Here is a 26,790-nt window from a genome sequence, read left to right as displayed (position 1 = left end):
CCTCTGCTCTGCCCTGTCCTTCAGTGGCTTAACCAGCCTCTTTGGCAAAGGCACGTGCCAGTGATTGACATTTCCCATTGTGCTGGTTCACTATTGCCAACAGAACAAACACAGAATAATGTGCAAAGATTGTCCATGCAGCTAACAGGACATAAGCTTACTGTTTTATTAAGCATTATCTAGTGGTCATACCTGATACTCTTACCACAGGAGTAAAAGAAAACAAACAAAAACAACAACCACCACCACCACCACCACCAAAACACCACAAAAGAAAAAAAAAGCTAGGGATGTCAGTTCAGTTTTGGGGTACCTGGTCTGGGACATTTTAAGAACATAAAAAATAAAAACTATCCCACCAGGTCAGACCAAGGGTTTACATAGCCCCAATCCAGTTTCTTAGGGATTTAGCACAGGGTTGGACTGCAGGTTTAACAAGCAAGAGGTACTTGTGGATGCTTATATGCTGCAACAGCCAATACCCCATGCTGTATCAAAGAGTTTAAGAAGAAATTCTTATTCTTACTCCCCAGAATCCCCTCCCAGCTTCCACTGATTCACAGCTCCAGAACTGCCAGTCTATTTTGGTGTTAGATCAGTAATTTTGTTAGGTAGTATTACATCTCCTACTCCAAAACCTTTCTAGTTTCAGGCTAGACGCATTCTAGAAACCTTCTTCTGGTTGTTGGGACATCCATCAGCTGCTTGTGAAATCTATTAACTCCTTTTCATAACCAATTTCTTGATAGCAGAAAGAAATCCCTCAGTCTCTGCACTTTTTCAGAAACTCCTAACATCAAATCACCACTGAATGTGAGCTTGTTTTCCAGGTCATTGATTCAATTTCTAAGCCTTTTACTTCCTTTAGTGCTCCTAGAATGGAGTCATCATTGATTATTTTCATGTTGTTAAAATGTGCTCTCATGGTCTAGAATCAAAGCTTTCACAAAGGAAATTCTCACTGATATTTGTTCCTGCTACTGTCTGTATAAGCTCATATATGGAAGTTGTTTGTCCTTCCCCACACCACCTCCAGAAATGCCAGGACAATGTGAAAAACAGATTGGAATTTAAGTAGTTTAAAGTAGCAAGAAAGGTTTGCTATAATAGCTGTCCTTTTATGTGTCAAGCAATAAATAAACACAATTGAAAACAAAACAAAACAACAAAACAGGTAGCTAGGAAGCTATTACATTGTCATAATAATAAAAGTCAGGTCCAAAGAATACACAGAGATCTATTAAAACAAACAAACAAAACCATATATACATATAAATATATATTTCATTCTGTACTATCCGAGCTGGCAAACATTGATTTCATAAATCTTTTAGTATAAGCCTTGTGATCTTACCTCTCAGTCCATCAATATAACCCTTTTACCGTACTGTCATTACAAACAACATCCAATGAAGAAACTGGACAAAACACACATCTCTCATTTTTGTTTGATTTGATTTGTGCATTTGACCTTGCTTTGCCAACAATCATTTCTACCATTTCTCTAGTGCAACCCATCAGTTGTTTGTCTGAAGAAAATTCAACACACACTCAATGGTGGAAATGAAGAAAAGGAAAAATAAAACAGTGCCACCAAGGCTTTTTCTGATAATGGAGACTACAAAATAGCAAAACAAGGTAAATGCTCATAATCAATTATTCTACTGCTATTTTTTTCCCCTCAAGGTTGATTTTTAATCTGTATGATTTTCCAGCAGCAAGGCACAGAGCTTTCAGCAGTAGTTGAGTTCTCAGAGCACTTGATCTCAGGGGATAGAAAGACATGAACAGTTTTTAAAACTAAGTTGGTCCTACTTTCAGTATGGCATTTGCTACTAAATACACCAAAGAGATCTATTTACCTTTCCAGTCACTCGCTCTATAATACACTGGATTATATGGATGTATATTGAATTTTAGTGCTGAATACATATTTCTAAACAAACCAAGCATTAATTACTAAACTACCTGTCTAGAGTAAAATATCATAAAACATTTTCCTTCTATAATTTGCACAGTGCAACATTTTTCTAATGCTCATGAAATTAGAGAGGTTGATCTACTTTTGTTTCTTACATAATTCCATATAATAATAGCAACAAAACACATTGTGAGTCAGTTTTGATGTGAGAACTGCCCTTTCTTTTCAATACAGTTCATTAGCTTTAACTTCATTCAGAGTAATTCCACTAAACTACGACTAAAATAGTTGTCTTGCTTATTTATTTATGTGGGTTTTGTGTGTGTGTGTTTTTTGTTTGTTTGTTTGTTTTTTGGTTTGCTATCACTTTATTCTACCTTGCAAATTTCAGTTTCTCTTACGTATATAAAAATTTAAACTGAAAAAAAAAACACCACAACCACAAACATATCTCAATTTCAAGAAATTATACTGAGTGTAAATAATATGTTTTTTCTAGCGTCTGTGAAGGAGTAACTTAAAAGAGCAGTTTCATTCATTTCACAGACCCTGTATATCCTGAGCTCAGAGAAATTCTCAGTTTTTAAGTACCTGGATGATAAAAACTACTCAGCAAACTATGTTTACAAAATTGAAAGGACCATTTGAGATTACCCATTACCTTTGAATTGAAACATAAGCTTTTTTCCCTGCCTCTTTTTCCTTGCTGCATTTTGTCCAATTAAACAGCCTCAGTGCGACATTCTCACTTCCCGAAGAAACGTTAGTTCCATCATCTTGGCCTAACTAAACTAAAAGAATTATTAATACCAGGAGCACATTATGAAAAAATCATGTTTTCTTTTATGATTGGAAAATACAGGCTTCTGAGAGTACTCAATGTTCAGATGATGCCACACTGGTCATTTGATTGCAGAAACTCAAATTACACAAGGGCATTCTTCCAGAATTTTGATTAGACAAAAAGATCTATTTATAATTCTATTGTCCCGTACTAGTCATATGTTCTTCTGCTTTTAGCGCTGCTTGTCAGATTTTATTGATCCCTGTACAGGACAAAAAAGCTTCACTTCAAATCTTAAAAATATTGTACCTAAAGAATGATTCACAAAAAAATCAGAAAGGGAATTGGTCATTTTCTGCCAGGAAATTTAACCATAGGTATTCACCAGCTTCTTTTAAACATCAATTTTGAGGGAAAAAAAAAAAAAAAAAAAAAAGGATTACTATGGATACTATTATCAATTCAGTTTATATTTTTTATTTTACCTAGAATTTACAGAAACATAATCATATTCTTATCCTAGCAAGAATGCTTTAAGGATTAGTATCTTTAAAAGTTTAGTTTATTATGTCTTTTATTCTACATTGTAATATAATATACAGTTACAATTGGTATAAATATAATTCACATCATTCTTATTAACAATTAGCATCAATTTGCCTACTGCCTAAAAAGGAGAAGTAAGTATTTACCCGGTTTATTTTACATCTCTGTATCTTCTGATGTCCACTGAACCATACTGATTGCTGCTAAATGCCAGGTCTCCCAAGTATTATATAAAAACAGGTTGTTTGAGAAGAAAGCATTTGATGGCATTTGTATTTATTCTAAACTTGTTGTATTTAGGAATTTGCATCCCAATATTTAGCAAATAAAAGGTTGAGACAAATGCACGCCAACGCCAAAGTGAACTGGTTGTACAATTTTATGAGACTGCTCTTCGGGAAGGCATTTTGATGGAGTATTAGCTTTCAATTGAAGTTATTTGCAGGTAAAACAATTAAGTATTTTATTTTCAAAATGAGCCAACAAGACTGACAATAAAACAGAAGCAAAATCATTACCCTTAGATTAATATTTCCATCATTTTTAGACAATGTTCATTATTTCTAGTAAAACCAAAAAGCTAATCAGACAACATCAGAGAATTTCCTCTACTTAAGTGCTTGAAGCATGCATGGAATTTTCTGTGAACAAAAGAGGAACAGATACGAAGTTGTGGCAATTTCAGTTACACAGAAATGTGACGAGTAAATTAAAATAGGTCACAAACTTCCAATTCTGCCATAAAAGGGAACTAAATCTTTTATAAATGCGATTGTCGCTTTCTGTGAAGAAGCTTATTCTTTCCTAAGAAAGGGCAAAGCAAGCAATGTAAGCACTGAATATGTCTCGGAGAGGTAACGTGGCATGTGGGGGTTTTCTCTGCAAGCCATATTTTAGGGAGAATTTAGGCCAAAGTTGGTGATTTTGTCACTTGACAGATCCAGTACTTATCACCACTACAAAAATGGAAGATATAAGTGTCAAGGAAGTATGCCGTTGTGGCGGCACAGAGCATTTTCCTGTGCTGTGGTGTGGAGTGGGGAATGGCCTCTTTCACAGCCCTGATTGGAAAACTGCTTACTGACTAGCTGCACGGTGTGTGTACATGCATCAGACAGCATGCTTAGCATTAAAACAACAGCAACAACAACAACAACAAAAACAACAACTATTTTGTAATTTCAATGAAAAAAAAAATGGTTCCTGCTAAAAATACACACGCATATAGACGTATACATATATATTTTTGTAGGTGCACATGCACATGTACTTTGAATACTACCTTCTGAGTGTGGAAAGTCAGTTATCCTGCACTCTAATTGCTTCTCCACATGGATGGCATCAGTTGATTCATCAAGTCAGTGAAGAAATTGCTGGTTTCAAGAAACGGATGAAGTACAATTGATTTTCTGAAGCATTTGTCTCACAGTTACATGACACATTTGTAGCAGGGTCGGGAGCTTGTTAGACAGAGACAGGGCTTGCTGTACCAACTATGTTGTGAATGAATTTGTTTTCATGAATCGGATCCCCAAAGTGACACTATGTTGGTGTATTCTTGAATGCAAAAGAAAGAATAATCATTTTCTGAAAGCTGTGATCTGATGGTTAGACTGCTTATTACAAATATTTTTTACTAAGCTCACGAAAAAGATATCTTATTCATAGAAAACCGCCAAACTTAGCAGTAGTTGTCTTTAAAGAAGATGATGGGACTGCTAACAAAGCTAGTCAAAATAATGTGATACTACATGTATTTAATGTAATCAAGCTAGTCAAGTATATAATCAAAACAGAAGTCAAAAATATTATGCATCTCTGAGGATACACATTCGATATATGTGAAAGGCTCCAAGAGCCACCATTTCAGCTTCTGGTCGCTGAAGTGGTTCTATAGTATTCAAGGATGAACCTAATGTGAAGCATGAAAAGAATATTACTGAAGAGCAAATCCAGCACGTGAAGTACATTTTTTGGAAGAGAGAGGAGTGTTTGCTTGGTGCATGGGGAAGTAGTCTGAGCAGTCAGTAGTGAGCTAAGGATCTGTTAAATGAAGGAAGTGCAGAGGAGACAAAATAGACAAATAAGATAATACAAACAAATTTGGAGTAGAAAGAGATGTAGTGAAAATGTTATCTCCTTGATAATAAAACAAAGGAATTAGAACTTTATTTTCTTTCCCAGTGAAAGACTAGAGGAAGAAAGAGGATAAAGCTGAAAATACAAAGAAAACTACATGAAAAATGTATCTGGAGACTTTTACATGAGACCACTGTACATTAACCACAAAATATATAAGCTCATGCAATCCTTTACAGACAACATAAGCACTTGATTCAGGATCATCATAAGCATTTAAAAAAAAAGACTTTTCAACTATTTCATTTTCAAACAAAACAAACAAAACTCAATTTCTCAGAATGGTAAAATATGTGCAGAAATTGGTATTCCTGCTGAAAGTCTCGAAATTATGGTTGATTTAGAGTCAGCTTCCCACAGCTGGGAAGAGAACAAAAAGTGAACTGTAGCATTCTCTATAAAATATATACTACAAAAGTAGAAGTTAAACAAATACTCGTTACTTTCTGAGGCTAATTTGTAGGTTTTACAGGTTAGCAAGAAAAAATTTCCATATACTATATTTGTACCTCCGTTTTCTGTGGGAAAGTAGTATTTCTCTGAAAGAAACCCAATACGTTTTGTAGTAGTCTATGTGACTCATGTGCAAGTCACTAAAGCCAGAGCCAGTCTATTGTAAATCCATCATTATTGTGTAGGCCAAGGTTAAAAAGAAATTGTCTAGTTTATGATTCCAGTCACTCGTCTATCTCTATATTAATTACTCTTGTAGCCACGAATAAAAAGTGCTTGGGAGTTGTCAATTCTTTACAATTTCCAAACACTCGGTTCAAGATCCATTAGACAGCATCTCTTTGAAGACTTTCTTGGCTAAAATATCATGTTTGCACCTGACAGCTCTCACAAGAGTTTAAAGAAAGGAAAAAGACTATCTACAAATTAGTACATGCACAACTTTCTAACTCTCAGAACAGAAAATACAATTTCCTTCTCTCTGCAGAAGGTCTTAGAGATTCAGAAATTTCATTGATGAAGAAGATCATACACACTTTACATGAATTACTATTTTAAATTAAAGAGAAAACAAAGCCAAAACAGAAAAAAAAAAAAAAAAAAAAAAAAAAGTGGCATGACCTTGAAAGAGCACAGGACTCTATCTCTTGCTCGAGGTAACCTATTTTTCATGTGCCAGCAACATGGGCTCTTTCACTTGACCTGTTCTGTATTTTTCACAGAACTCTTAACAACTTCCTTAATGTCAACGTTCATTTAAGGCCAGTATAAAACCATCTGTCCCTTTCCATAGATTTTTAAAATCCCTAAATAATGTCCAGATTGTTTTAGGAAGTCTTTTGCTTTACCCTGGAGAGTCTTCAGAACTACAAACCTGTAGTCTTTAAAAATCTCCCACCTCTTATTACTGAGCCCTTCCCATTAATTGGCAACTGGAAATATGATGCTCTGTGCATTAGTCTTAATTATGGTGGTAGGAACTCATTTGCAGCAGAGCAGTACATCCCTCAGTCAAAGCCTACATTTTGTAAGAAGCTAGATCCTTTTTTAACTCGTTAAAATGTAGGTAATGTAAGCCTTGGATCTTGTTCTGCTACTCCCCCCCACACACTCCCTTTTTTTAAAAAACAAAAAACAAAACATTAAACAACTCCCAGTTTTGTATTAAATTTGAAATACTATTTTTGTAGTTGGAAAAAAAAATATCAGTTTGTGAAGATGCTTTTGTCTATGGGAGGAAGCCGTTAATGATCAGTTTCAGTGAATGCTGGCATCCCATACATCCATACATAACAACTGCAGTTTCCGTGAGCAGCAGAACTAATGGAACGCGTGGATTTGTCTTGTGGTTGGATTCCTAGATGTTTAATAAGCTGCTGCCTCTCACTGGGGATTTTCCTTTGACTCAAGCATTCATAATAACCCTCTCATGTGGTTTCTCTTGTGTCTAATAAGGGCTGAGTTCACGCTGCAATCTTTCCTTAGTGGAAGAGCTAATACTGTCTGTCTTCGCTACACAAGAACACGGTTTCATAAAACTTAAATAGCAACTTGGTATCTTTGAGACCACTGTCCCTCTGTTGGACTTAGCTGAGACTGGTCAAGGTTTTCAAAAGTAAGTGGGTTAGGGATAAGCAGAGAGAGAAAAGTACATTGAGCATGGTTTCCTAAGACATTTTTGGTCTATCATTTTTTGGTATTGAAGAGTAAGTTAGGCACCCCCAGGACTGTGTTTGTATCTCGCTTGAACTATCCATAGCCATTTCCCACAAAATAGAGAATTGTAATTGCCATTCAGTGTCTTAAACCCTCTGAGATTTCTGTTCCAGGCATCTTGCAGTACCAGAGCACTGCCCTCAGCCTGCTTGTACAGGCAAACTCAGTTAGGCACAAGTTTTCATACAGCAATTTATTTTCCAGTGACTATTTGCACACTCTCTGTTGGAGGGAATTATTGGTGAAGACTAGTAGTGCAGGGAAGATCTACACATGCCTGGGACATTTACTTATCCTATAGGATGCTACTTTTATTAGTCATGTTTTGACATTTGTGTTTGTCCAGCATTGGTCCAGCAGCCATGATGTTAACCCGATTTTCATGTGGGTCTTTTAAGATGGTCTTTCTTAGATCAAAACCTTCCTGTACGCAAACTTTCACACACTGTATCAAAACCAATCTGTGGCACTCTGTAGTGAAACACCTCATGCTAAACATGAGTGTGGCAGTGCTAGGTGAATGTCTTATAAAATACACGTTTGTTGCATACTAATATGCACTCTGTTTTGCTACCAGAATACAGAAGTCTGCACATACAAAAAGGAGAGAACAATATTTTGCATCAGCCATTTCACATGGAATTTCTTCATATATTAAGTGGAAAACATTCCCTTCTATTTATCTGCTTATTTTTTGCCATCTGAACCATTATTTCGCGATGTATTACGTCTTATTTTCTTTGAACGTGCAATGTTATTCCCTCTACTTCCCAAGGGAAAAAGACTTGCAGACATTTTAGCATATGTTTTACCATGGTCTTTTGCTGGGACAGCACAACCCTTTCTGCTCTGCAGAGAGATTCCTTTCCCTGGGAAGATATCCTTCAACTCTTCCTCAGCTGTTCTGTTCCCCTGAACTTCAGCTGAGATCAGCCTCTTGATGAGAGAAAGAACTTGATATAACATTTTTGGGGCAATATACCACCTTGCACAACTTTGTCTAATTAAAACGGAGAAGTGTTTGCAATCAGGTCTCCATCTTCTACTGTAAGGACTGGCTTTTGCTGTAACGGTGAATTTTTCTGAACTAAAGGAGCTGCTGACATTCTGTTTTGCCATATGAATGCTAGCACGCTCTGCTAGTACTTGCAAATTCTTGCAAAGTGATATAGTTCACTGAAGTTCCTCTATCTTATGTTATGACTAACACACCGAGCTTCGCTTGTGTTATTTGCCACAGGATGTGCTGTTTTTTGGCAGGCTTGTTTTGACCTCCACATGCCTGCCTGCCTCAAGCTTTTCTAACAATATTTTAAGAATTTATCACAAATGTAACATCTGAGCATTGTCTGTTCTCTACAACTCTTGTTCTGGACAGTATAATATCTTGGTAGTAAAATCTGATTATTTTGAGATGGATTAATTTTAGCCTGCCTGTTGCGCTTGTGCTTTCTTGTGCGTGAACTCTCTCAGATTTCTGTCCCATGTCCCCATTATAATTTGGTCTTGTATTAGGATCTGAATTAGCCTCCCCAAATTATCAGTTTGTTTCTTCTCCTGTTGATTGCAGACTCTGTTTTTCTAAACGCCTTCTGTACTCTTTGAGGGATATTTACATACCTTACTTTAGACGACTAAATTAAAAAGCTCATCTCCTACAGCTTCCTATGCAGTCAGTGAAGAGAGGGGAATTCCTTATGAGGGCAACTGTGGCATTTAAATTAGGCCCCTGCTCTCAATTGCTCTGTAGAGGAGCCTCCTGCTTTAGCCCTTCCCTTCCTCTGTCTTTTCATTAGTAAACTACGAAGACTACCACTTTAATTTGCCTACCTAATTTATAAGCTTAAATTTAGGCAGCCTGAGTACTCCTATATATTCAAGAGTGTATTTTTTTCATGTGCTTTATTTCTAGATGTTACACAGAGGCCATAATACAAAAGCTATAAAGTTTTACAGTTAGTCTTTTCTGCTTGAGTTAGCTGGAAGCTATTCAAATCATGCAGTGCTTCAAAAAAAAACAAAACACCTGTTACCCAAAATAAAGCTACCTTCTGACCAATCATCCTGTTTTTGCTGGCATTCACTGATTTAACTTTCCTCAGTTGTCCTCTGCACTTCACCTCTCCTGCAGAGCTTGTAACTGCTCCATCCTTTTTCTTGAGTTTATTTTCCTCATCTGTACCACCACACCTGGTATCCCATCCCACAGCTCACAGAGCCAGACAACTGTCAGAGCCCTGCTTCTTTCACTGTCTGATTCTGACTGATCAGCACAGTCTGTCCTAAGTCTCTGAATAAATTCAGTGTCCACTTGCACCTGGCTCATGTCCCAGCTTCTTAAAAAATACAGTTATTCAGAAGCAGTGCTTCTCCATAAGGTTAATATTATAAATCTGAATATATTCTCCAGAGCAAATCTAAAGAAAGGTTCAGAACATAAAAGTGACAGCTTTTGAAGCCCATTCAAACGCCAGTCGGCCAGTGTTTGATGGTATTTGTCTGCATTCAGCCATATTCAAAAACCACAATCAAAGAGAAAATAGTATTGTAGGGTGAACTCTGCAAAGCGGATTCCTAAAGCACTTTATTCAGATGGCCATTCTAATCCATGAAGATCTATTTACAGAACAAGACAAAAGAGTCACAATGTTAAGAAACAAATTGTAAATAGGGGCACTAAAAGTGGATGTAATTTCTGTTCAAATTATGCAGAGTTCCATTAAATTACTTTCTGTGCTCTAAAATATGTAGCAATATTGCCTATTTACTCTAGCATTACATGTGCAATTACAGCTTTTGAAGATCTGCATCATTCGTACACAATTATTGAACAAGCAGTGAGGGATTCAGAGTGTGGAGTTTTGTGTTTATATATTGCAGGCATGAACAAAATTGAACAACATTATTTTAAAGATTTTTAATTAGCATTTCAATGAATCTTTTATGATTTTTCAAATTAGAATAATTTGCTAGGAATCTGCCATGCAGCACAGCCCACAGATTTAAAAGTATCTGATACGATTGTTCTTCATTATTTAAAGTACACCTGAATGCAAAAGGACAGAATGCTGAGAATGAGATAGCAGATCTGAAGGATTAAAAAAAAGTTTTATCTTCAGTGGTATTTATAGGCCAAAGTGGCTTTCATGCCTTCACTGGAATTAGGTAAAACTTCATTATTTTAATTAAAAACGAATACAACAACCTCGGAAATCATACAATATAGGAAAATATGCCATGTTGGATCCAGCAACCCTAGAGAGGTGAGGCTGCTGCTGCTCCATGCCCTCAGGTCCAACCAGTAGCAAGGCTGAAGATGTATTCATAGCAGGCACATGCACACAGAGCACACGTATGCACTACATAAATACGCTGCGGGACATACAGATCACAGACAGACATACGGAGCACTCACATCAACACCAAACTAGAGTCCACAGTGTGCTATAGTTCATGCAAAAAATCTTAATGGAATGAATGAAGTGGTATAGAGACCTGAGAAACAATTAAGAAAAACTTGACTAGGGAAAGAAAAAAGTTAATTGACAAAAGAAAAGGCTCACATCTGTCTTCAGAGCATGCATCAAACTGAAGGGAGCACAGAGTGAATAGCAAAGAAATAACCCAAGGGATGAGTATTTGTATAGGACCTTGCAAATATTTTAGACTTAAAGCTGTTAATTCACCTTGTATGCAACAAGACAGCAGAACTGAAAACTGGTTTTGAGTTTCAGATAGGTTTTAGGCTGTTTGAAAGGACTGTTCACAAACAATGATTTCAACTGCCTCCAGGCATTTCTCTTGTTGATATCTTGTACATCAAAATAAGAAAATTAAATAAGACTTTTCAACAAGACATTCATCTGAGTAAATCTGTAATTTTCTTGAATTAAAAATGTTTATGAGGTCCTGAAGTAATTAATGAAATCCTTCGTCTTCACAAACTATAAGACAGAGAGCAAGCTTGACAGGCAATTAAGAATCTCAAGACAGAAAGCACTATCAAAGTCCAGGGTACTCTTATTATTAATCATTGTGTATATCCCCACTACTGTAAATCAACATCACTACATTGAAGTCAATAAAGTAATTGAAGCAACATTGATTTTTCACAAGCTGCAAAGCAGACCCAAAACATTCCAGTTTTACTCAGGTTCCTTTAAAGCAATACAGTTGTATTTTTCCCTCCTCCCCCACTTTTTATGTCAGAGAATATAAAAAACAAACCTAGTATTAATTAAGTGTTCAGAATTGAGCATATGAGTGGATTAAGAATGTATATTGATATTTTTTTTTTTAGTATTTCATGTATATAACGTTTCTGTTCCTTTTTCTGAGTCAGACTAATTTCAGTTATGGAAATGTAGTTACAGAGCATTGCTAACAGAATACAGTGTTATTATTGAGATAAACATCTGACTGATAGTATTTTACACACACTCCAGTGATAAATTTACATTATAGCAATTTTTCATATGGGAAAAGTTTGCTGGAATATGTTACAAAGACATTTGTACAGTCATCTGGGTTTGTCTTATCACAATGAAAAATAAACATAAGGGATTAATGAGAGCAAGGGGAGTTCCTACATACTCCCTGTGCTAGCTGAAAGGAAACTTTCAGATGTTGATTGTTATTTAATTGTACGCCATTAAATATACAGCAAATGTCAGCTAACACTAGGGTAAAAAGCATTTGTTGTTTGAATTACCTGAATTTAATATTCTTATTTTGAGCTCTCACATTTCCAAAAGCTAAAAGAGTGGAGCTGGAGAGAGGGGGGAATATCCCTCCAGCAGCCCTGGAAGAGGTATGTGGGGAACAACGCTGTTTATATCTGTGCATGCATACCTGTATTCTGCAGTACAAACTGGTAAGGACATAGACTAACTTCAAGTAATCCCAGCGATCTACAGAATGCTGTTTCCCACTCTTCCCATCTCCACACCCCCATCCCCTAGCATGCTCCTTCTCCCAAGACACCAGTCCTCACTCTTTCTCCACAAGTGTACATAGTCCAGTCTGTAATTGCAAATCTCCTTTACCATCTTTTCTCAGGAACACTTGCTTATCCCCCAGACCATGTTGCCAACTCACCTCCTTTCTGCTAAGATCAAGCTCCTGCAACCTTGGAGTCCTCCACTGAATGCACTCGTTGTGCCTCCTGCCCCTTAGGCCCAGCAGTACAAGATGTCCTCCTCAGGCCCAGCCGTACAAGACGGCAGTACAAGCCTCCTCCACCCCCAGGAGGCTCCGGTACCTCTCACACCAGCGTAGTCTCCTCCAGTCAGCTGCTGTTTTCTGCCATCCTTCTCCTTGCTATCTAAGCTTCCACAGCTACCAAGATCCCTCCACCAAGACCCCTCCTAATTTCAGTGCCTTGCCTATAAAACCTTGCTTGTGGCAGATGAAAAAATCCAGGTACAGGTTGTGTTTACAGAAGTCCACTTGGATGGGTCTCTGAAGACTAAAGAGGTAAGATATGTCCAGAATAAAACCCCACAAATGTATGGTCACCCTAATACTTTCTCAAAATTATTGTTTTATTAATACTTTATTTGCTTAAACTTCTTGGTGTTAAATGCAGATTCTGTTATGCAACATATCCCATCATGGGGAGTACAGTGTACCATGAATTTATCACATCTGACACAGAATAACCTCAAGCAATAGGTCAAAATGAAAGCTTTTTTTCAATTTTTATTCACAGTCAGTCCCAATCACTCACTGGAAAACATCTGGTTTTGAAAGAATGGGTCATATTTGGAAGTCTGTAAAGCAGTCACGTACATACCTGCATAGGGTACTTCTCCAGATCTATATTTACGCGAGCCTAGTCAAGCTGCCTTCAAACAGATGTCATAAATAACCACTGCCTTGCATCACATCATTTTACTGCTAAAGCAAATGAACTGAGGAGGAGACAAAGAAGAAGGAGCAGAATAGGAAAGGTCAGCACTGCTCTCTCTACTGTAACAATAACACATGCTGAATCGGGGCTAAAATGGACGTGATGCTGGTGGTGAGGACTGGAAGGAAGGATACCACAGTACTGTCTTGCAGTTGCAGTGTGATTCACAAAGCAGCAATGCATGAAGAAGAGAAAGGGTGATTCACATGAGAGATTACCACTACACAGCACTGTAGCATCTCTCATTTCAGGGGTCTCAAAGGATTCATCTGCACTGTGTCCTCAGTGCTGCACTTACTTTCCGCACTTACTTTCTGTGCAAGCAGCAAGTCTGAGAACAGGACCTCGGGTCTGATCAGCTGCCATGGAAATGCAGACAAAAATGTATTTTAAGCTGAAATCACAGTATCTTTGTGAGAGTAAATGTGTTCTTACCCTGGTTTTATTGACAAAGAACTGAGGCACAGATTGATTACCTACCTTTCCTGAATTCAAAATACGAAACGGAGGCTAAGCTCTCATTAAAGCCCAGATACTTTCTCACCTGTGTACCCTTACACTTCAGAAATGACCTGTAAAAATCTATATTGCCTAAGAATTCCCCCGAATTAGCCGAACAGCTGCAGCAGCCACTTTAGGTCTCTCTTCTCAGCTCCCCTGCCACTTTTCCCCTGACTAGCTGATTTCTAAAGGAATAACTGCAATTTCTAAAATTGTATTTCTCTATTGGACTATCACACTATATGAACTCAAACATAATGTCAGCTGACATGCATTTCAGATACAAAATGAGTGGTGTACCTAGTAAGTAGAGAAAAGAGAGTGACAGGAATAAGTGGTGGAATCAACTTTCAAGTAGGTTGGGTGAATTTTACAAATCAAGAGAGAATTTGATTTTGAGGTCAGCCTGACAAGTGCAGATTCTATTATTTCCATGGCTTACTCCTAGACAGACTGAAAGGAAGAGAAGAAGAAATACACGAAACATTGGCAGAGCGTGTTGCATTGCTGATTAAGAGGATACAGGAAAGCTTACTCTGCAGTACCAAGCACCTGGATGCCATCTGCCTCTCGTCCTTAGAAAATTCAAGTTTTGCAGCACTGGACAAAGAGACTGGAGGGTTCTGGATAACCTGACTGGCTCTGGTGATTCACTGCTGCTCCTGATGTAGAAATGAAGGGTTTAACATGTCTCTCATTTACATGCACATACAGGGCACAGAAAGGAGGAATTTGCTTAGGATGATTTTCACATAACTGACCAAAACTAGTCATAGGAGGGGAGTATTACTTTGCTAGGTATGCTGGCTACTGAGAAGCAATAACTGATATCACATTGCAAGCTATAGGTGATATTGCAAGCTATAGGTGTAAGCTACTTAGTATATGTAGGTGTGTCATAATCTACCTTCAAAGATCTGTCACCTCTCGGTGATGAATGTTCCTGGTTCATACCAAATTAAAGATGCTGTAACAGTAAATTAGGTAGAACTGGAAACTCAGGAATGCTTTTCCAATAAAGAATGCAAGAAGCAATTACTTAGGCAAATTGTAGTTGGAATTTGGCCAGTAAAATTAAATTCTGTTTTCAAGCACAAGTCTAATCTAAAAAAAAAAAAAAAAAAAAAAAGATGGAATAACTATTCTTTTTTCTCATCTTAGTGATATTCTTTCATTTTCCTGATTTTTGCTTATAAATTACTTAATTATCTTCTCTATTCATAAACATTCTAATATACAGTTGCCTGGAAGTTTAATCCTACCATTGTTACTGCAAATTAACAGAAATATGATTTGAAGGGTTTTGGATTCAGACTGTAAAATATCGGAGGAAATCCCTTGATCAGGAAATTAAACATGTTTGAGTGAACTGAGTACAGGTCTCCTAATAAACACATTTATTCTAATATAAATATGCAAGTCCCAAATATGAATTTGGAGGACTTGGTACTTACATTAATTTAGCTTCATTACATCTATGAAACTGAATCAGACCTTTCTTGTTTCTCTGATGCTTACAAAAGCCAGAGGGAATAAAGGTATCATTTTGACACAGATTTAAATGTGTTACATTGGACATTTTTTACTTGTTTCCAAAGAAAATTTGTGTTGCACAGAATGTAGGTGATTTCCCAGATAAAATGAAAAGCAAAGAAGAGTCATAACAAGCAATGCTTCCTGAACCTGATAGGGCCACAGCTTGTCAGGAAAAACCCTATGATAACAAAGCATTGTACAAGGTTTGTTGTTAATATGAAAGGTATGAAATCTGAACAAAGAAAACTGACAGGATAAGATAATTTTAACTTTTAACTATATATATAAATATATATATAGGAGTGTGTGTTATTGAGAAAGAAAGGAAAATATTCCTTCAGATGGGTTTACAAAAGGAACAGCTAGAAGAAGCAATTTTCATTTTTCTTTTGTAATCTAGATAGTGTAAAATTATTCTGTCTTCACAACCTCAAGGCAAAGAAGACAGCCTGCTTCTCTAGCTACAAAAAACAATCTGTCAGATTTTTTAAAGGAAGTCACAACTGATTTCTCATAAAATAAAAAGCAGGAGGATTAGAGCTCTGTAGTGACAATGAAATCTGCTCAAAACCTTTACAGTGAAAGCCAGAGCTCCAGCTAGGTCCTGCCTGAGGCATTGATCCTGCAATAAATGCAGTTTAGATTCTATAGGTCCAAGGCTTGAACTGCCAGACCTTTAGACCTGCTTATTCAACCAGACTTAAATTTTTGCAAAAGCTCCTTTATTTGTATAGAATTGAATTTACACAATCCTTGTCTTCCCCTTAGAAAAGTAGTGGCAGGGCAGGTGGAAAAAGGTTTTTTCCAGAAATACAGTTCAGGAATGTTATGCCCATATTTGTTTCTTCAGAAGTTAGCATGCTGTGGAAGGCACTGAAGCAATCAGTCACAAGCCTCCTCAGTACTTGAGGCAGTTCACTGCATCAAGTTATTCCAAGTCCAGGTATTTTATTTTACCAGTTTACAGAAACTGCAATTGTGTTAAGTGCTCTAGCACAGAGAGCTAGTACAGTTTGGGGAATGAGGGGGAGATTCTTAGTTTTCCCTGATGTTTATGGAGAGATTTTGTAAGGAACAAAAAGAAAACTACCTGAAGAACAATTGCAGAGATGATGCAGCCAAACTCTTCTCAGCAGTTATAGACAGCATAACAAGAGGCAATCATCACATTGGCTTGGGTTAGCATTAAGGAAAATACAGAAATGTGGTGGAAACTCTGCCCTTAGACGTTCTAAGGATTTGTCCAGGCAAAGCCATGGCTGCCGGTTGGCAATAAGTTCTGCTTCAAGAGGACCTCTAGAGACCAACATTTCTGTGACCCAATCAAGTCAAACATCCATTTTCTGTAGGCATTACAGGTAATTATGCCTTATTACATAACCTTGTGCATTTGGAAATCCCCACTTTAGCGGGATTTTAACCTTTACACACCATGTATGAGAATTGAGATAGAAGAAGGATAAGTAGCAAACTGTAGGACGGAAAGGATGGTGTCTATGCTTATCTTGACTGATACCTTTCAAGTCTGAGGACAAACATCACACAGGGCATTTTGTTACTGACTATAAAGATGTGACATTCACATTCTTGTTATGATCCCAAAAGAGGTAACATTCAGCACTTGCATTTGGATTTGTGCATGCATACACAAACTTCAAAATTCAGGATAGGTGGAATTTAAGGGACTGAGCACATAGATCAGGTTGGCATTTTACTCTTAAAATATACAGCGTGTTGTCCTGCTAGATGCATTGCGCAAATACTACTCATTGCATTCAGGTAGTTACAACACAGCATCTGTCTCTCCTGTGCAAGCGAGAGCAAATTTTGGCCCTAGAACAATAAATTCATTTTATTGCATGTAAATATAATTCTTCTTTTTTGTATTATAACAAAAATTTCAAAATCAACTTTGGAGCTACCTATATTATATTTAGAGATACGTACATTTCCATGAAAAGGGAGTTTCCATCCCCTCATCAAGAAGTGTGTGACAATTCTCAAAGCCCAAGCATGCAATCTGTCTTCATCTTGAAGATATTTCTTTGAAAGTGAGCATCCATTTTCAGTTACTTGAGGAGGCTTTCATTTGGGGAAAGGAGGAAAACTGGCTTATTTTGCTTGCATTCAGGTGGAAGAAGTCACATCCAATGTTACTGTAATAGAAACACAGAGAAGGAATGAGCATCATAGAAATCTGCAAAGCTGCCTGGAGGCCAGAGTTGAGTTTACAGCAGGCTGCTCACCTCTGATCACAACAGATGCCAAAAAGCAAGCATTCATACCAGAATAAACACAACAGCACACCTTTCTACAAAGAATAACACATCAAGAGCTCTTTTCTTTATAAAATTCCTTATTAGTCATAATGGTTTAAAGGCTTCCTATACAACTTAAGAAAAAAAGGAAGAGAACATGTTACAGCAGAACTCGGAATTCACCTACAAAACTTAACATTCACTGAAGCTTAAAAAGGTACTCAGCCATTTCATAAAATAATGACTCATGGAACATTACTACTGTTTTCTTTCCTAGAAAGGAGGCAATATTTACAAAAAGTAAAAGATAGAGACTGCCATTTAATAAGATCTCCTGTTACATACTGCCCTCATTTATTATTTATAATTTCATGAACCCAGACTGGTTGTAATTTTCTTTATTCCCTTTTCTGTCAGCAAAATGTGAGAAAAAGGACGGAAATCATATGAGTCAGAGAGAACCTTTTGGCTCCAGAAATACTCCTTCCCTCAAACTAGAAAACATATTAGGAATTCAGCCATTAAAACCAGAACAGGTTAATTAGGAAGGCGAATCATTGAAGTATTTTGTAGGTTCAATTTTTATACACACAGATTTCTATACCTATGTTTCATAAACCATGTGTCCTCCTGAGACACAGCAATGGTAGCTACTGGGGCTGCATTCTGGGACATCAGCAAGTTGTCCCAGCTCAGCTGCCTCGTGGTGGCTCCACAGAAGGGCTGCCAGCTCTCGTTCACTGAAAAGGAGACAGGAGGGCTTTCATTCTGCACATGAGCCAGAAGGAGCTCAAGCTTCCTTAAACAAGTCTGCCATGTTCGTCCAAATAACCTGTGGTGTATCGACAGACAGATTAGGCTGCTTTTTCACGGCATCTTTAAGCTGATCTATGAGCAGATAACAGCTGAAATGCGTGATCTCACCCTTCCCTGGCACCCCAGGAGATGTGGCTGCTCCCAGCTTTGCACTGGCACTTGCACTCAAGCATGAGGCAGAGCAAGAAAATGATCTGACTGGAAATGGTTGTTGTTTTTTGTTTGTTTGTTTGTTTGTTTTGTTTTGTTCTGTTTGTGTTTTTTTTTTTTTTTTTGGTTTTTTTTTTTTTTTTTTTCGTTTTTTTTTTTTTTCTGGGTTTTCAGAGGGAGCAGCCGTCCTGATCTCACTTGTGTGAGAATGTATAAATGGTAGCCACAACACAAAGGAGACAGGGGGAAAGCATAGCATGAAGCAGAGGAGCAGGATGCAACCATCTCTTTCAGTAGAACCTATTACTGTAGCATGGGCCAGCCAGAGGCAACACTTTCAGATACATCTCATAGCAAGTAGCTTAAGTGTCTAGTAGAAGGAAATGGCCTTGTTTTAATTTATAAGAAACTTCCCAGATGTCCAGTTGGAGTTTGGTTCCTTTACACCAGGCTGACAATGATAAAAGCTACACATGCGGTATAGGTGTTGGAATGTGTTATAAAGGAGGCAGGCACCTGCCTCCTAGAGTTTCATCTGGCTGGAATACTCTGGGACTGCCACACATTATGACAGTCCAGGGCAAAGGACAGAAGGAAGGCTAATGCTGTAATTCTGTAACTTTATTACTGCAGGTCCTTAAATACTGCTTGATTATAAAATTTCACTATTCGTGCCCCTGATGAAACATGGACAAGTCTATATGAAGCAGCCACGGACATTAGAGGGATTGAAATCCACAGTTGCTTTAGGAAAAATTGTTTTCCTGCATTGGCGACAACATATTTTGCATGAAACAGAATTGTAGAATATGAATTTCAATAGAATATACATAACGCAGAATTTAGATAAGGACATAATATTCTTTCTTTTTGCCTATGGGGCAAGCACTGCCCACAGAGGTGTGTGGAATTTGCAGGTGCAGTTTAGAAGAGAGTTCATAGACATACATATCTCAATAGAAAGATAGGTGGATTTTGTAAAATTAGTTCTCCAGTTCAGACTGATACAATTCAAAATAAAAGACTGAAGAGTGCTTACTGTCCTCCTGCTCTGGTAAGCCTTTAACATTTTGGAATGAATAAGTAATGCTTTCCTTTTTTGCTCTTCATAAAGGTCATGGAACGCTGAGGGAGAAAAATTATATGGATTTAAAGTCCATCTTAAAAGTAGTGAGCTTCATTATTTTATGATCACTATTCCTACTAGAACACTGTTGAAGAACTTCATGGCTCTTCGTATTAGTACGTTATTTGAATTTGCAGCCCAACCAAATATACTCCACTTGAATGGAAGAAAGAGGGAAAGAAAGAGAGAAAGAGAGAGAGAGAGAAAGAAAGAGAAAAAGAGAAGGAGAGAGAAGGAGAGAAAAAGAAAAAGAAAAAGAAAAAGAAAAAGAAAAAGAAAAAGAAAAAGAAAAAGAAAAAGAAAAAGAAAAAGAAAAAGAAAAAGAAAAAAAAAGAAAAAAAGAAAAAGAAGGAAAAAGAAACTTTTTTTTTTTTTTTCTTTTTCCCAGCTGAAATCTCCTTTGCTCTAAATTAAACTAATTTAATTTCAAACTCTCTTCACAGGTCCCATTAACTGAACCTCTTCTTCCTACAGCCTCCTCAGAGTGTGGTAACCTAAGCCAGCAAATACCTCCCACAGCAGCCTGTACATGAGGTGGAGAGCATAGGAATTACCTCCCATGTGTGACATTTTCTGTTAGCACTCCCCAGAATACCATTTCCCATTTTTAGCATCACATTTTTGGCTCATATTTCACCTATAACGCTCTCCAACAACATCTCATTTTCTGCCACGCTATCTCTTTGCGAGACACTCCCCAATTGGTATTTCCACATTTCATTTCTCTTTCCTTAGTATAGCGCTTTATACTCATCTTTCCTGAAGTCTATATACTGGAGGTGATAACCATATGAATATCATTAGTCAGCCTGAGCCCTTTACTACAGAAGAGATACGTGGTAGCTCTTCTAGGAAGCATTGCTTACATGTGCATTGACGATTAATTACATCTGCTAAGGGAAAAAGAGATAGTTAGGGCCATATATTTTGGAAAAACTTTGATCAACAATTATGCAATTAAACTGTAGTGTGGATTCAGCAAACTCTCAAAGCTATTTTATGCTTGTAGATGATTACCTAGAAATGAACTTACAGGTCTCCTGGAGAACATCACAGAAAGAAGGCAAACTGCACAGTAGATTTATGACAAGAACAAATGCATGAATTTGCACTACACCCCATGAAACCGATGGATTGCTGCAGAACAGCAGGGCTGTAGGAGTCATTTACTAGTAAAAAATGTGCAGAGCTGGTAAAAACCTTTCAAAGCACTAAAGGGAACTAGAATTCGAGCTCAGACATGACAGTTGCCATATGCTTTTTTTTTTAATATTAATTCTCAAAATTATAGAGAAAAAAAAAAAAATCTCATTTAGGCATAGGATGTCCTTATTTGCATTTAAAGAAGCTTGCAAAGACGTTTTCCCTGTCCTTTGTGCTGGGGTCACCCACAAATCAATCCTGATACTCCAGAAACCATTTGTTTTCTCCTTCTGTCCTAATACTCATATCCAGGAAGGATTGCTAATTTGGATCGTACAGATGTAATGTAGATGGTATAGGTCACACATTATCAAACTCACTTCATGAAAAAGATAGAAGGCCTTACCTGCCTGATACCAGAGCTCCTTTTTATCAAAATGGGGCACTCTGTAAACGATTGTGCTAATTGCCACAGTCTGGCCTTTGTCAGCAATTCTCTTGGATCTGGACGTGACAGCCTGGAGGAATGGAAGGTCCTTTCCCAAGGGAGACCTGGAGTACCCTTATCTATAGCGAAAACAATGTTCCACCTTTGCATGCCTTGATGCACAACATCACGCTACCTGACATTTTTTTCTGACTGTAAGATACAGCTGCATATCGCTTGTTCTGAGTTGACTTGTGCAAATTGTGTTCAGTGGGGAAGGCCTGTCACTTTTGTGCAAAACCTACATTTAAACTACTGGTCTGTATGATCTGAGCAGTTAGTTTAGAAGGAAATGAAATAATGATGATGGCAAAAGGACTATTAACGACCCTTATGCATTACTGCTATCATTGATTCAGTATTGGTTTCAGAAATGATAAATTAGTTATTCAGTAGGTTAGTGTATAAACCAGTCCCTGGTGATGACCTGGACAATGGAAAGCTATCAAGAAAATTTCCTGTCTCAACTATAATCACTCTTTGTCAACTATAACCCCCACCTCGCTACAGCCTCCCTTCAGGTACCTGTAGAGTGCGATAAGGTCACCCCTGAGCCTCCTCTTCTCCAGGCTGAACAGTCCCAGCTCCCTCAGCCGCTCCTCGTAAGACTTGTTCTCCAGACCCTTCACCAGCTTCGTAGCCCTTCTCTGGACTCGCTCGAGCACCTCCATGTCCTTCTTGTAGTGAGGGGCCCAAAACTGAACACAGTACTCGAGGTGCGGCCTCACCAGAGCCGAGTACAGGGGGACAATCACTTCCCTGGACCTGCTGGCCACGCTGTTTCTTATGCAAGCCAGGATGCTGCTGGCCTTCTTGGCCGCCTGAGCACACTGCTGGCTCATATTCAGCCGACTGTCATTTTGCCTGGTTATGCATAACTGTTTCATTGCATCATCCATATATCTGATGTACTGGGACACATACAGGGTTTTCAGATACTTTAGTGACATTGACAGCTGTGTGTATGCGTGTATGCACAATGTACATACATATGGAAATAGATATAAAATCACCGACAAAATTGCACTTGTAAATTTTTTGCACTTTAAAAGTGTGGGTAAAAAAAGCAGTTTAAAATGTCATACCAACCGTATACATTTCCACTTAACAATTCTTATGAGGTTGCTTTATTCAAAACTGTTTTCATTATCATTTTTACCATGAACTTATTTTCTTTTCCCTTTCTTCTGATTTTGAAATTAATATTCTGGGTGAAATACAAAACATTCTGAACAAAATACAAAGCAGAGATCTCACTGAGGGTTTGCATGAACTCTGGGCTGCTGAAATCACATCCCTGAATATTCATGTCCTCTGGGGCTATTGACAGAATCTACAAGTACTTGATTTGCTACTCTTTACAGCCTGTGACAGGCTGAAGACACTCAGTCATTGAAACTTCCCTCCAAGTCCCAGCTCCTTGCCAGAGAACAATTGATTAACACCTTAGAGGTATTTTAAAGATTTATCCTCAAAACTTGGCTCTTCATGATACTGTCTCTCAAAATGTTCCTCATGGCTTGGTAAGAAATGAATGCCAGGCCAAATAGTCTCAGATAAATTTAGGATTTGTGTACAATGACAAAATCAAAATCAAAATCATATTCTCCCTGTGGTTGCTGCTGCTAGCTGCCAGTGCTGGTGAAACTGAGAAGAATTTGGCTTGTTGATGGTCTGTATGAAACGAAGCAGTTCCAAACATAGCAGCTTATGAAACTGAGTATCACCAGGCTGTCACTGTCTCTAAAGAAAGCAGTAAATGAAGTACTGGCTGGTATCCATTAGACTGCCTCGGATTGTAAGGTGTCCTTGAGGCTGGTGGGTAAATGCATGGACTCAATGCACAGTGCATCCAGGAATGGTGAGCGTGGGTATGATGAGTAATCGATATGCCTTGTTGTTGTCAAAGTCACTCAGGATCTCTCTTAAACCAGCAAACTTTAAAGGGAAAGGGCATGTTGATTGTAGCTACATGTAAATCTCCATTAAAGTATTAGAAACAAAGTTACAAGGGACAAATGAAAAGCAATAAAATCATTTCAAAATACCTAGAGATACTAAAGCTCCTGTTTGTTGTTATGGATCCCTGAGACCTGAGAAACTGAAAGAACAACCCCGAATCATTTATGCTGTGTGTTATCTTCGAGTGTTAACTTTCTTCATCTCACTTTGGGGTCTTACTCCATACCTCCAACAAATCCTGCTAGGAATCTTTGTCTATTCTCCATCCATTTGTTCAACATTGAACAGTTTACTCTCCCCATTTTTTCTTATATTCCCTAACAAAGCAAATACAAATTAATATGGCCTTTGATTCAGCCCTCAGATAAGGGCCTACACGTATGCTGTCATGGCTCCATGAACTCCATCTGTAACTCAAATCACTGCACCTGGGATCATGATGGTTGTCTGCCTTACTAATATGTGTAAGGACTGCTCTCTGCATATCAGGAAATCACCCAGTCAACTAGGAAGATATTTGTTGTTTTCAGGCAAAAATAACTTGCTTACTATGTTGACAAGACCATCTTTCAGAAAATGGTCTTACCTCTTTCTTACTACAGTCTGGATATCTTATCCCCAAGTCCAAAACAGATTACCTGAATATCACATTGTATTATCCACTGCCTGGCACTTGTCCTTCACTGGACTTCAAAGTTCAAGAGCATCTTCTGTCTTATCTAGGGGAATGTCAATATGAAAAACTGGCAAGACAAATCTAGGCCACTGACCTTTGAAAGAATTATACTTTGAACTTTGCAGTAGATGCACTGCCAGCTCAGACAATTGGTAATGTGATGGCTGGCTGATGCATCAAGTGTCCATTATTTGCACCACAATTATTTATGTGTCTATCACACAAAATACTTGTAAAAAATAAATTAAAAAAGAAAATACGAACTGGTATGTGATCACGAAAGGAAATTATTTACTTTGTATCCACCGTGATTCTTCAAGGTGCCATCAATAAGGACCTCATGTCTCACTCTCAGTGCCTACTCTCTTCCTTCTTCCATCACCTTCAGATCTGAATTATGAAGTAACAAGAAGCAGATGGATCCCACTGCTTTTGCCTTCATGGGAAAGCATTAAAGCATATAGTGCAGAGCCAGCAGTTGTCAGCTTGAAGGCTCCACTGTCACGCACCGGAGATGCGCACATATCATCAGTAGGGTCATTCTGCACCATAATGCCTGCTAGATTGATGCTAGTTCTTCCCAGGGGAAAGAGCAAAATTCCACAGCTGAGTATGGGAGTCACTCTGCACGAACAAAATAAATTGGGAAAGGAAGAAAACACTTTAAAAATGGTAAAGGAGGGGGAGACATGATTTCTGCAGTTTGATAGATGACTCATTTTATTTGGCCCTGCATGCTGCTGCTAGATGCTCCCCATCTGATAGAAATTTATAGTGAAAGTTCTTAATCAGTAACTCTTCCACACTATCAACACCAATTGTAAAGCTGATGATAATCCTAATCTTTCACCCATTCTTCCTCAATCATCGTTATTTCTGTTCCTTGGAGGACAAAGAGCGAGCTTATGATGCCACCTCATGAGTTTCTAATTCTGTGGAGTCTGTGAACTTTGCCTCTGTTTCTTTCTTTGAGCCAATATGAATTTGAGTCATATGATCCCTGTTTCTGTTTTCTTTGTCCTCTGTTTTGTTTCCCCAAATGGTCAAAATGACTCACACAAGGGACAATAAAGATCTACTTGTGGCTTGCTAAGAGGAAATCTGCAAATTGCCTTTTCACTTTCTTTTTCAATTTGCTTTCATTAAATGTGCTGCCTTGCTGGCAGGCTGGGAAACTGATGGGTCCAGTCTCCTCTTTGTCTAGGTAGATCACCAAACTATGCCTAAACTTACCAAAGTCATTAGACATCCGTATATTCCCAGTTATCATCTATGCCATGGAAGGATGCAGAGAAAAGAATCAGTGAATTTTGAAGCTGTCTTGAAGCTGGGACTCATTTGATATGCAAATATTCAAGATTAACTCTGTGGTAAATGAAAGGGTTAGGAAGTATCATGATCTTTAAGCAGTATCTGAATATTTTGAACTCGAGCTTTCAGCTGGCATTAGTTTCTCCTTGATATTGGGAGCTACTGCCAGTTACTGATGCATTTAGACAACAAACAATAAATATCCTTTTCTTTGTTAAAGAGCTTGCCAGCATGACATAAGGTCTAATTTTTTAAAACTAAGATTTCTCTATTTGTCTCTAAAATGTGTTTTTCAGTTCTGTAGGACAGAACCATAATTCTGTAATCCTGTTATATTTTGTCATCTTAGGAGTTGCTGGCAAAGCTTATATTTATGGACATTTCATAGTGACTAAACTACAGGATTTATTTTATTTATTTATTTTTTTAAATCTGCATTCTGTCCAGTGTTAAAGCAAAAATGAAAAATAGACAATATAGGAGAAAAGCAAGGTGGAAATGTTTTTAGCATGATATGGATAGTGAGATGCAAGAAAATGTGTTTATGGTAAGGTAAGGATTTGTATTCTTCAGCATAACAGGTAAAGTCTGCACTCCAACACAGAAATCACAGGGTATATTTTTCAGTCACAGGATCGTGCGGTACAGATCTTAGTTTATTATAATTACATTCCCTTGTGCTTCACTTCCACTCTCTACTGAATGGTAGCGTTCTTTCTTTGGAGGACCACAGTGGATTGCTAGACCACACTTCCTTCTTCCTGCTCTCTCCTTTCTCCCCAGCCCAAGGACTTATGAAAGGTACCAAGCTGCCTTTCAAAATCTGCTCTGCAGTTATATATAGATCACAGGCTGGAAGTCTTCAGTCATAGGGGCCACAAGAACAAGCTTTTGAAAAAAAGGTGTGTTATATTTGTTCATTATATTATTATATGCTATATTATATATATCATATTATTATTATATTTGTGTTTTATATGAGAATAATGTGCTTCATTTAAGAACTGTTAATTTGCAGAATAAATATTTTGGCACTGAGGCCATCCATCCTCGTTCTTCCCCCCTCTTCCATTCATACCATGCCCGAAGGAAATCACTTCCTTGCATTCAGATAGGTACATGTCTGGATAGAGCTAAATGAGTGAACAGCAATTTAATAGTCTGTTTTCTTCTTGCTTTACATAAAGCCCCAAGCTCTGTTAACATAACCAGGCAAACCCTAGCAAAAGGACCAATGCAAATTTTCCCAGGGGTTATTGCTGGCGGTCATCACTACAGTATCATGGTAAATCACCAGCATGTTCTACCCAATATGAGATTTTTAGGCCTGATGTTTTATGACTACTTACCATTA

At 37.8% G+C, this 26,790-nt stretch overlaps 1 protein-coding gene across 2 annotated transcripts in view; it reads right to left on the bottom strand.

Annotated features, from left to right (window-relative positions):
* MYLIP (myosin regulatory light chain interacting protein) overlaps window positions 1-22,320 on the bottom strand; it is a 39,492-nt gene extending 17,172 nt beyond the window's left edge. Inside the window, exons 1-2 of one of the 2 annotated variants that reach the window (XM_035316754.1) lie at window positions 22,316-22,320; window positions 10,235-10,244 (exon numbers count right to left, since the gene is read on the bottom strand). The gene's annotated coding sequence lies outside the window, so the exon portion shown is untranslated. Of the gene's footprint in view, window positions 1-7,776; window positions 7,780-10,234; window positions 10,245-12,997; window positions 13,009-22,315 lie in introns of those variants that run through there. The other variant, XM_035316755.1, reaches the window with a different exon arrangement.
* Window positions 22,321-26,790: the final 4,470 nt, after the last annotated feature.

This window comes from Oxyura jamaicensis, chromosome 2 (genome assembly GCF_011077185.1).
Source record: "Oxyura jamaicensis isolate SHBP4307 breed ruddy duck chromosome 2, BPBGC_Ojam_1.0, whole genome shotgun sequence".
Classification (NCBI taxonomy): domain Eukaryota; kingdom Metazoa; phylum Chordata; class Aves; order Anseriformes; family Anatidae; genus Oxyura; species Oxyura jamaicensis.
The sequence above is the reverse complement of the archived record's forward strand: the minus strand, read 5'-3'. Positions and strand labels throughout refer to the sequence as shown.